Below are 10,932 nucleotides of genomic sequence, written 5' to 3'. Positions count from 1 at the left end.
AACAACTTTTCTATTTCTTTTAAGTCAAACCGGAGCATTTGAGTCATTCATGGTTGGACCATGATTGGTGCAAGGAGGTGTCTCTTCAACTTTTCTTTTTGCAATCAGTCTTTGAGTGTCCAATCTTGAAGTATTCTTTACAATACTACGTTATGTTCTCATACACCACTTTTTGAAAGAAACCATCTTTACCAATATATACCAATCCACACTGATCAAAGAGAGGTTTTGAAATATTGAGTTCAAGACAAACCTGGGCAGTCTTAGGCATGGTGCATTGAAGAGTGGCAACATCAACTTTCAAAAATTTTCCAACATTGCCAGCAAAGGATTTAATAAAATCTTCACCAAATAAATACATAGGTAGCTTTGAGAGATTGATGCAAATCGGAAGAACCACTGGATCCTCAAACCTTTAGGTTGTGTTTGGTTTGAAGAAAAAAGTAGGAAAAGGAAGGAAATGGCAGGGAAACTTATACAAACCTTGTATAGGTTTCCCTACCTTTTCCTTTAAAACCAAACATAGCCTTAAGGTAGGTCACTTCTTTTAACCAGACTTTGAGGAAACCATCTTCACATTGAAATAGAAATAAAAGATGGGTGTAATCAATGGTGGAGATAATCACTTCTTTCTGCAAAGTGAAACAATCCAAAATAAGTAATGATTTCACCTATGGACTCTTTGGACGACCTTAGGCTCAAGTTGGAAGGATTACAATTTACAAATACAAATATGTACATACAACATAATAGAAAATACATGGTTTTGCACTCTACATATTTGTATTTGTAATCTTTACAAACTAAGCCATAAAGCAATCAGTGTTCGAAAGGGTTCACAAGCTCGAGCAATCATCCAGGTTTGGATGACAATGATGCTTTTTTTATTTATTTCTTCTTTAATTTTGGTCTTTTTATCATCTTCTTATCATTCTTTTGATTCAATAAAATGAGATTTTAGATGCATGGGTGCATGGTAGCCTTAACCTCCGTTACTTGGTTCTAGGTTGGTTAACGACTAATGAACACTCCTGATTGTTCCAACCTAATGGATGGTTGTTCTTTGTCCTAGATCATGTGTTTCAGCTTCTTTGGGGTACCCAATATGATAGACCTATTTAATCAATCATCTGTTTTTTTGCAATGTGTGTTACACCATTATTGGTATGATCAGTGTCTGATTTTTTTGAAGAAAAAAGAACAGATGATATAGGTGGGTTGTGAGGCTAAAGGGGCATTCTTTTTTTGGGATTTTGAGAGGGGGATAGTTGGTCAATGGGATTTTGATTCCCATTAACCAAAAAACCCATATTCGTTTTTCATATTTATGTGGGGATTAGGGAAAGTTTATTTTCCTGGGGGGATATTTGGTCAATGGGATTTTGATTCCCATTGGCCAAGAAACCCATGTTCTTTTTCTTGATTTATGTGGGGATTAAGGAAAGTTTATTTCCCTGGGTATCACTAGTGATACCCATCTCCTAGGTGGGGGTAAATAACTTTCCCACCTGGGAGGAAAGTTGGTAATACTTGAATTGGGCAAAAATGCCCTTTTTAATAATGGATTTTTATGGCTAAAATGATTATTGCATTATTTACATGGAAAATAAAAGAAAATGGGGTAAGTGTTTCCTAGGTTAGTGCATTTACCCAGGTAAGTAACTTATTGAGTAAAGAATCCACACTTGCTTCTTCAATTCTTAAGGAATCTTTCAATTAAAAAGCTTAAGCTTTTAGGAGAGGTCCCTAAATAGGTTTTTATTCTCTAACACAGCCACTCATATGAGAGCCCATTGGACTTAAAATATGAACAAGCACAAATATCTTGTGCTGAAATTTAATTAATTACAATGGAGGCGATGAGAATGGAACACTAGATCACTTGGTCAAATAGGTTCTGATACCAAACCAAACTAATTTAATCCAAAGCAACCAGACCAGGCCTTGACTTGTCGTAGACTTGATATGAACTTAATCTGGTCGAAGCCTAGTCCAAGATTAAATGCAGTCAAAACTAAGTTCATCTAGACAAGGCATAGGCCCAGTCTACTCAGAATCAAGTCTAGACCAAGAACCGGTTCAGATCTAGTCGACACCTAGGCCAGACCCAAGCTAGTCATCTTGAACAAGCGTAGACAAGAACTGGGTCAACTAGGCCCAATTCAGACCTGTTTTTCACATTGACCTTGACCTTGGGCACATTCCAGGCCCGATTTGAGATATTATTGGCAAAGTTAGAAAGCCAATTGGTCAGAACTTCAGGTTTTTTGGGCCATTTTTGTCAATTTTGAACCATTTCGGGAAAATTTTTAGTCAAATTTAAGGCCATTTTAAGCTGTTTTTGAGGCCATTGTGCGCCAATTTCGGACAATTTTAGGCTCATTTTGGACGATCTTTTGGGCCTATTTGATGGGTTGTTTAATGTTTATGGAACCATTATGCTTATTTAAAACATATATTAGACATTAGTTTGAGCCATTCTTTGAATATTTTTATCCAAATTTATTATGGGCCAACGATTGTAAAATAGGCCCATTTGACATTATGATAATATGATATAAGAATTTGAATAATTTTGGCCTTTTCTTTTTATAGATATTTATTAATCTATTAATTTTGGGCCAATTTTGAAACCAATTCTAGAACATTTTTTTTTTAATACTTTCTATTATTTAAGGTTAAACTGCATTTTAACTCAAATTTGTATTTGTTTTTTGGGTCAAAACTTAGAGGGAGGTGTGACAATTTTTATTGCATGACCAGTTAGAACTTGGGGACTTTTAATGGGTTAACTGTGCCAAAATTCTTGAAACCCTTGATGGTGATAACCAAGTGTTCAATATAATTTAGTGTATTCTATTCTTTAAAATATTTATTTGTTTTTAAAAAATTGTTTATTTTTGAATTTTGAAAAACTTTCATGTAATGCAATAGTATTCTGGTTTTACAAGCGAAACATAAACCTGATTGACCCTCGATCCCAGCCCGAGTGTGTCAAATTTCAGTATGAGCTCGGCCTAGGTTAAGAAAATTAGGCTTGACCTCAGGCCTTAGGCCCAAGTCTTAGGGTCCAGCCTGGTTTTACCTTAAATTGCTCCCCGAACCACTCAAGTTGCATCCTTAATTTTAAAATCCACCCTTTAATACCTCTCCTTTCAAATAAAATACTTATCTATCTATATTATATATATAAAGCAAGGTTGTCCACGTCACACACCCTCCCTTCCATTCTTCCTTCCCTGTTTTATCTTTAAACTCTTTCTCCTTTCTCCGTTTACCCTACCCAAGCCTCCCATCATGTCACCAGGGCTCTTACCCTCTAGCCGCATCATCACAGCAAGATTACACAACCATGACAAAGGCAACCGACCAACGGAGAGGAAAAGGAAACTTGCCTAAAGAGTTTCATTCTCCTCACAAACAAAACTTCTCTCCCCCCCCCCCCCCCCCAAACATTATTTCTTCTTATTCTTCCCGTTTTTCTTTTTTTGTTTTTTCTCTTCCCTTGTTTCAGTCTTCCCATTCTTCCTCTTCTTCCCCTATTAACCTAATTTATAATGCTTTCTTTATGCTGCAGACTAGGTTTTTAGAACATTTGAATGGTTTCTTATTTTTGCAAGACGACCTTGTCTTTAAGCATGTAAGATCTCAGAATGAATAAGCACTACTATCCTTATCTTTCATTTTGAGAATGTTTTATCCATACACTTTTTTTTTCAACCTTCCACATTACCAGATTTTATCTAATGACCCATTCGTTTTTTTAGAAATAGAAGGGGGAAAGTTGGTTAATATATAGGAAAGTGAATTCCATTGGTCAACTTTATAATGTTCTTTTTTCGATAAACTCTGGGTCCCATGGTAAAGTTAGTTTTTTTAGGTATCACTAACTTAGGTAAGTGATATCATCACTACTAGGTGGATAAATAACTTTTCCACTTGGGGGAAAATTTTACAAAATATAATGGGACAAGTTTGTCCATTTTAGGCCTTATTTGCTTTTTGGTAAATTACTTATCTGAGTAAATGTAGTTACCAGGGTAAGTGCATTTACCCGTGTTCTTTTATTTCTTATTTAAAAAGGCAATGACCATTTTAACCATAAAAAAACATTATCAAGGAGACATTTTTTGTCCCATTCAAGTGTTGGCAACTTTCCCCCTAGGTAGGAAAGTTATTTACAATTACTTACCCAGGAAAAGTTTATTTTCCTGGTCCCCACAGAAATCTGAAAAAGAACATGGGATTCTTGGTCAATGGGAACCAAAATCCCATTGACCGACATTCCTCCCTCTTAAAATCCAAAAAAAGAATGCCCCCTTAATATTGACTTTTTATGGGTAAAAAAGTCATTATTGAACTTACCTAGGAATAAAAAAGAACATGAATAAATGAACTTACTTAGGTAAATGTTTCGCATAAAATATTTACCTGGATAAGTACATTTACCTAGGTAATGACATGTTGAAAAATGACCAACTCCATCCATGTTTCCTATTTGGGTTCACTAAATCTGTTTACATGTTCGGGTGAAGAAGACAATCAAAACAAGTCATACTTAAAACATGCCAAAATTGGAATTGAACCGATTCAGACCACTTAATGGTGGTCTAACTCCGGTTCAACCACTAGTAGAGCCGTTGTAAGTTAACCTGTGTCAGTTCAGATTAATTTAGACTAGTTTATGAGAACTAATTAACATGAAAAATAAATTCAGTTAAAATAATAAAAACAAGTTAACTAAAATAAACTTAACTAACAGTTATATATTAATAATTAATTAAGACATAAATAATATTAACCCAACAAATTAAAACTCAGTTTGGGCCCGAGCCAAGGTCAAAGCCAAATTTATCAACCCAGGTCCAACCTGACTTTAAACCCTACAAAATTAGGGCTGGGCTTAGGTTCGGGTTGGGGTGGGCCTTGGTTGGGCCCTGCTAGTACTAAGGCGGATACTTGCCTTATGTTTCATGCAAGTTATAAAAGTTAAGTTCAAATATCTCTTTTTTTCTCCAAATACTTTTTTTTTTTTTATTTCTCCTTAATTCCCTCTCTTTCTTTCTCTTTTTCTTCCATTCCCTCTTCCCAGCCCTTCCATGTAGCCACGTGGTACTATCCTCCTCAATAGGGTCCCACTCCAACTCCTTCTCTCTCGTGTTCCTAATCAACCCCTCTTAAATTTCTCATAAGCTCTCTCCCACCTAAAATTCCTCCTAAAACACTTCTTAATCTTTTACATGCCCAATAAATCATATAAAATTAAAAACATGGTTAAACTAATTAGTTAAATTAATTTGTGAAGTATTTTTAATATTTTCAATAATTATTGATATTATTAACTATTATTCAGTAAATATCAACACCTAAACTATAAATTTTCATAATTTTGGTAAATTAAAAAATTTAATTACTAAAAAGATAAATTTCTTAAATTATTCCTATTGTTTAGTAAATTAAAAAATTTATATATTGTCTTAGAGTATGACAATCGACTACCTCCTCTACTGTTAGGAACCGTTAAGATTCCAGTAACCTACGTTAAGATTCCGTTACAATTCGTACACATATGACTTATAATTTTTTTTCAAAATCTAATATTACCCCTTTTGAAGAAGGTTATGAATTAACTCTGGCGTCTGAGTTGTCAAGGATCATAGAGAATAACTCAGAAGCCACATCTTAGGTTCAGTTGCCTTTATTGGGTAGCAGAGATCTCCGCCCGCCTGCGCACGCTCCGCCGTTCGGTACTGCTTTTCATACCTTTCTCTTTCAGCTTTCATGGCGGAGGGACAGTGATAATTTCAAAGGAGGAGATATTAGCTGGGTGGACGTCCAAGGCCCGGCACCGCCAGACCATCGATTACGGAATTCTAGAGAGAAACAAACAGTGGAAGTAGAAACTCTGTTGCTGGTATTAAAAAGGTCAAACAAACAATTTCTTTTTTAGCTTCTTCAATTCTCTCCATTTCACCTCCTACCCTTCTCTCGTCTCCCTTTCTCCATCTTTTCTCTTAGATTTCGGATAAAAACCGCCTTTTTTTTGTTCAATTTTTCAGACAAGAACCCTAAACGCAAGCACACACTCTCTCTCTCTCTCTATGCCCCGAGTAAAGTTGCAGGGCTTTGTAGCGAAGCTTGCGATAGAGATGTAAGAGCTTGCCGTACGCCTTCAGGGAGAAGGAGGATCTGAACAGGAAGAAGGACTTTGGGCTTCGGAATTCGAAGCTCGAAAACCAGAGTAGGAAACAACGTCACAGGAAATCCGGTTTCGCGAGAAGAGATACTTCGGAGGAGGCCTTCTCGTCGTTCCAAGCCTCTTTAATCGGTCTTCGATCGACATCTGAGGTCAAACATTGCTAATAGATTCATTATTATAAAGGAGAAGCTTTTTATGAATTCTGCTCAGTCTCCCATGGAATTCGATACCATGACTTGTTTCTTGGATCCCACCTCCACTTTTTCTGTAATTCTGCTCAGTCTCCCAAGGAGAAGCTTTTTATGAATTCTGGTAGCCCACCTCCTTTGCGCAGATGCTATTTTTGTTGGTGGTCTTAGGACCTTCTAAGGTTCCGTCTCCAAATGGCTGACTGCCATGACGAATAAGAAACACGAAAGGGGGAGGGGGGAGAGGAGAGTACAGGTCGAGAGAGAGGTTTTCTCAGAACACATAACACAAGTTTTCTACTGCTACTGTTCCGTCTCCGAATCTTTGTCTCCAAATCGCTTCCACTCTTGTCGTTCTGTTACTGCACAAAAGCAAGTTCTTTTTCTTCTCTTGACAGTGAAATGGGAAACATGCTCTTCTTTAATTACAGAGTCCAGGATTCTTATCAACAGTAGGGGTAGTGTTAGTCTATTTTCAAACAGTAAGGGTATACTTAATCAATTAGCTAAACCATAAGGGTAGTTTAAGAAATTTACCCTACTAAAAATTACTTACCGAAAATTACCGATTTTGGTAATTTGATTTCATAAGTGTTTGAAAATTAATTATTGAAATCAATAATTACTGAAAAATGAATAAATAATTAAAATATTAATAAATAAAATTTTACATTTTTAGTAATTTTTATTTTCAGTAATTTGAATAAACATAAACTTATTATTTTTACATTTTTAGTAATTTTGATATTATCAAAAATTTTTTAGAAATAATTACTTAATTGATATTTTCAGTAATAATTAAAAGATAATATCATATAATAATTAAAAAAACTTCAATGGATAAATAAAATATAAATTTACTTTTCACATTTTCAATAATTTTGATATTTTATTGATTTTGGTAATTTAATTACTAAAAATTACTTTTTTGGTAATTTAATTTAGCAAAAGTTAAGTTATAAAGCTTCCAATTATTCAAATAGATAATTGGAAAGTTTTAATAATTTTCATAATTATTGGATATTATAGTTATAATTGCCATAATTATTGGAACTATATTTATGGGTTTGGGGAATGACCCCCCAGGTAGGAATGGCAATGGGTGGGTTTGGGACCGACCTCGATCCTTGTCAGCAGAAAACGTAGCCCACATCTTGTGTCCCCGATAGAGATGGGTTCCCCATCGGGGACTTGAATCATTGAATTTTTTAATTAAAAGTTTGTTTTCAAAAAGGCATTTATTTAAAATAAAATAAAGTACATACATACATATATACATACATACATACATACATACATAACTACATACATACATAATCGGGGTCAGGTGGAGCATGGACTTCACTCCCCGTCCCCGGTTGGGTATTCCTATTAATCCCATTCCCACCCTATTCCTGCTAAGGCAGTCTCCATTCCCATCCTCGCCTGATCAGGGAGGTTGGGTACTTGATGGGGATGGGAAAATTGTCATCCCTACCCCTGGTCGGGTTGTGTAGCCATAAAGCAGCAATTTTTAAGCTCTATAATCTCTAACATCTTTTTCCCCTACATCACACAAGGGCCCACTAATATATCATATATGGTTAATAATTATTTGCACACATGCATAGTACATATTGTTATACTAGTATACATGAATCAATACACACATTAAATGCATTGTACAAGAAAATATAATTACAAGAGCGATATATGGTGTCCAAGTTGGGTTGGGTTGGCCAAGTTATCAACCCTTACCCAACTTGACTTTATATTGGATTAGCATTCTCCAACCCTAACCCTAACCCAACCCAACTTCCACCCCTCTCTCTTTATGAAATTGATTGAGAACACTTTAGAAACCAAAATATTCGGTCTTTTAGAAGTGATAGGAACAGGATTCCATTTAATGTGGTATAGATAGAAAGAACAATATTCTATGCAATTAAGAAACACAAAAAGAAGGTTAACGAAAAAAATAGAAGTGAAAGAAAGAATAATGCTGTTAATTTGGGCATCAAAATGAGAATTTTATAACATGAATAATGATACTCAAGACAAGCTATAAAGCAACCCACTGTTCTACATTTTCTACATTAAGGCCTCACTATCCAAGCTTATTTACAGCTTCCAACCTTTAAGTCATACAATACAAATATTCAGAGTGTTCCGTGTGAAAGCCTTTCTGCCACAACAGTATTGGAAATAAGTGCTGAGTTGGGTTTACTTTTAAAAAAAATTATTGAGTTTTGGACTTTTCTGATCTCCTTGGACCCAATTTAGGTAAAGAATTACCAGTTTTGATTTCTTCATCATATTGTTTTTTAAATGGTGATAACCAATAAACATTAAAAATCATGCAATAATGTTTTAAAAATCGCCTTGCAAGCTTAGTCATCGGTTTCTGCGAGTTAAAAAATAATTAAAATAAAAATTTGATTGAAGACGGTTGTCCATTTCAAATGAGTTAATGGTTCAATCGCGCAGATTAATGGATCGCTGACCAATTCAATAGTTTTTTTTAGGAAAATAGTGGTTAGAGATTTTTCTTTTTAGAAGTAGGACATTATCAACTAACCCTTCTACTACATGCCTTAGACAAGATGGGCAATATTGTAAATTCATAAATTATTTTACGAATAAGAAACATTCAATTGATAGACCAAATCCCAAAGATTTTTAGGGCTGCAAGTCAATCTTCTTAGACAATTTATTTAGGGCTGCAAATGGATTAGATCAAATTTGGATAAGAGTATATCCGAATCCAAACCAACACCTCATAAAAATCGACGTGATCCCATACCCTATGAATATGTAAAATATATATTCGAATTCAGTTCATACATATATACATAGATGCATACATAATATATATATACTGACCAATTGAAATATTAGTAAATTTATCAATATATAAACCCCAATTCCCTCTTAATTCAAAATAATTTTAATGCTACTTGATTGGTTAGAAAAATTGTGACATTGCTCTTAAAAAATGATGCTACTTGATTGTGAAGAAACTCTCTGTCCCTCTCCTTATCTACAACAACAGCAATTTAGAATAGAAAAAAAACTGAGATTGATTCCTTGGGAATAAGTTTATCTCTGCTTTATGGTACGGGTTCTCGAGCTCACATGATCACTCGCCAGATATTTTTCCCAAAAAAATCTTGGAATGAATCATCTATGAAATGAAACTTATCACAAATAAACTAGGTCATTAAGACTAAATAATTGTATGGTACTTAATATTCTATCTGGGAAAAGGACAAAAGTATTAATAGAATAAATAATACTTTTTTATTGAATTGGGTGGACAAATTTGTAAGATTTTGAAACTATCAAAATTGTGTTTTTTAAAATAAAAATAAAATTTCACTCTTCAAATGTATGAAAACACAAAAAACACATACACAATTAGGAAAAACAATCTATTTTTAAATCAGATGGTTTTCATTTGTTTTCGAAACCAACAAGAAAAACAATTCATATCGGAGAACATCCCTAAAATTTCCACCAATTTAATTCTCCAGTCCACATGAGCATTCCTATATGTTACTAGTGTACTTCTCACGAGTAATATTGGCTATTGAATGTGTTGATACTTTAAAATTAAAATTTTCTGCATGGTTTTCAAAATCGGACCAGACCGGACGGTCAAACCGGAAAAATTGGAAATCTCCAGTCTACATGAGCATTGTATCCTATATTTTACTAGTGTACTCACAAGTAATATTGGCTATTGAATGTTTTGATACTTTAAAATTAAACTTTTCGATCTGCATGATTTTCAAAATTGGACCGGACCGAATGGTTGGATCAGGAAAATCAGGAACTGGTCCGTTTTACCCCAGAACCAACTCTTATTTTGCCAAAAACTGTTGATTTGATCAGCAAACCGCTGACCCGGGTGGTCGAACTGTCTAACGGTTTTGGCGGTTTTTATTTTTATTTTTATTGTTTTCCATTCGACCTGGGAACCGGACCCCTGACAGACTCATTGTCCAGTTTGGTTTTAAAAACCTTGCTTTTCTGAAAGGACGAGCTGATTTAATTCTCCACATGGCAAGGGATTTAAGGCTAAAATTTGGGAGGACATTAAACTCATTTTGGAAGGAATACAAATACAAATATATACAGTACATATACATATAAAATAATACAAAATATAAGATTTTGCACTATAGACTCAGTTTGGAAGGAACACAAATACAAATGTATAATACAAATATATAGAGTGCAAAACCTTGTATTTTGTATGTATTTGTACTCTTTTCAAATGGAGCCTCAATAACCATACTTTTGCCCTGCAGGAGGGATGAATACAAATTGACCAATCTGAACTGTTTACCAAGTAGGGAACCCATTTGGATTTACCACCTGTTCAATGCTTCCACCCACATCAGCTTTATACCCAATCTTTTGTTACTCTTTTGGACATGTAATATTTTCCATTCAAAATTTTTCGATATATATTCTAATATCAAATTTATCCAAATATTATATACATGTTTTATTTTTGCCACATGGCAAGGGGTTGTAAGCTGAAACTTGTCCAATTAAGGG

This window comes from Nelumbo nucifera, chromosome 2 (assembly GCF_055504915.1).
Source record: "Nelumbo nucifera cultivar China Antique chromosome 2, China Antique-T2T, whole genome shotgun sequence".
Lineage (NCBI taxonomy): Eukaryota > Viridiplantae > Streptophyta > Magnoliopsida > Proteales > Nelumbonaceae > Nelumbo > Nelumbo nucifera.
Note: the sequence above shows the minus strand (reverse complement) of the source record.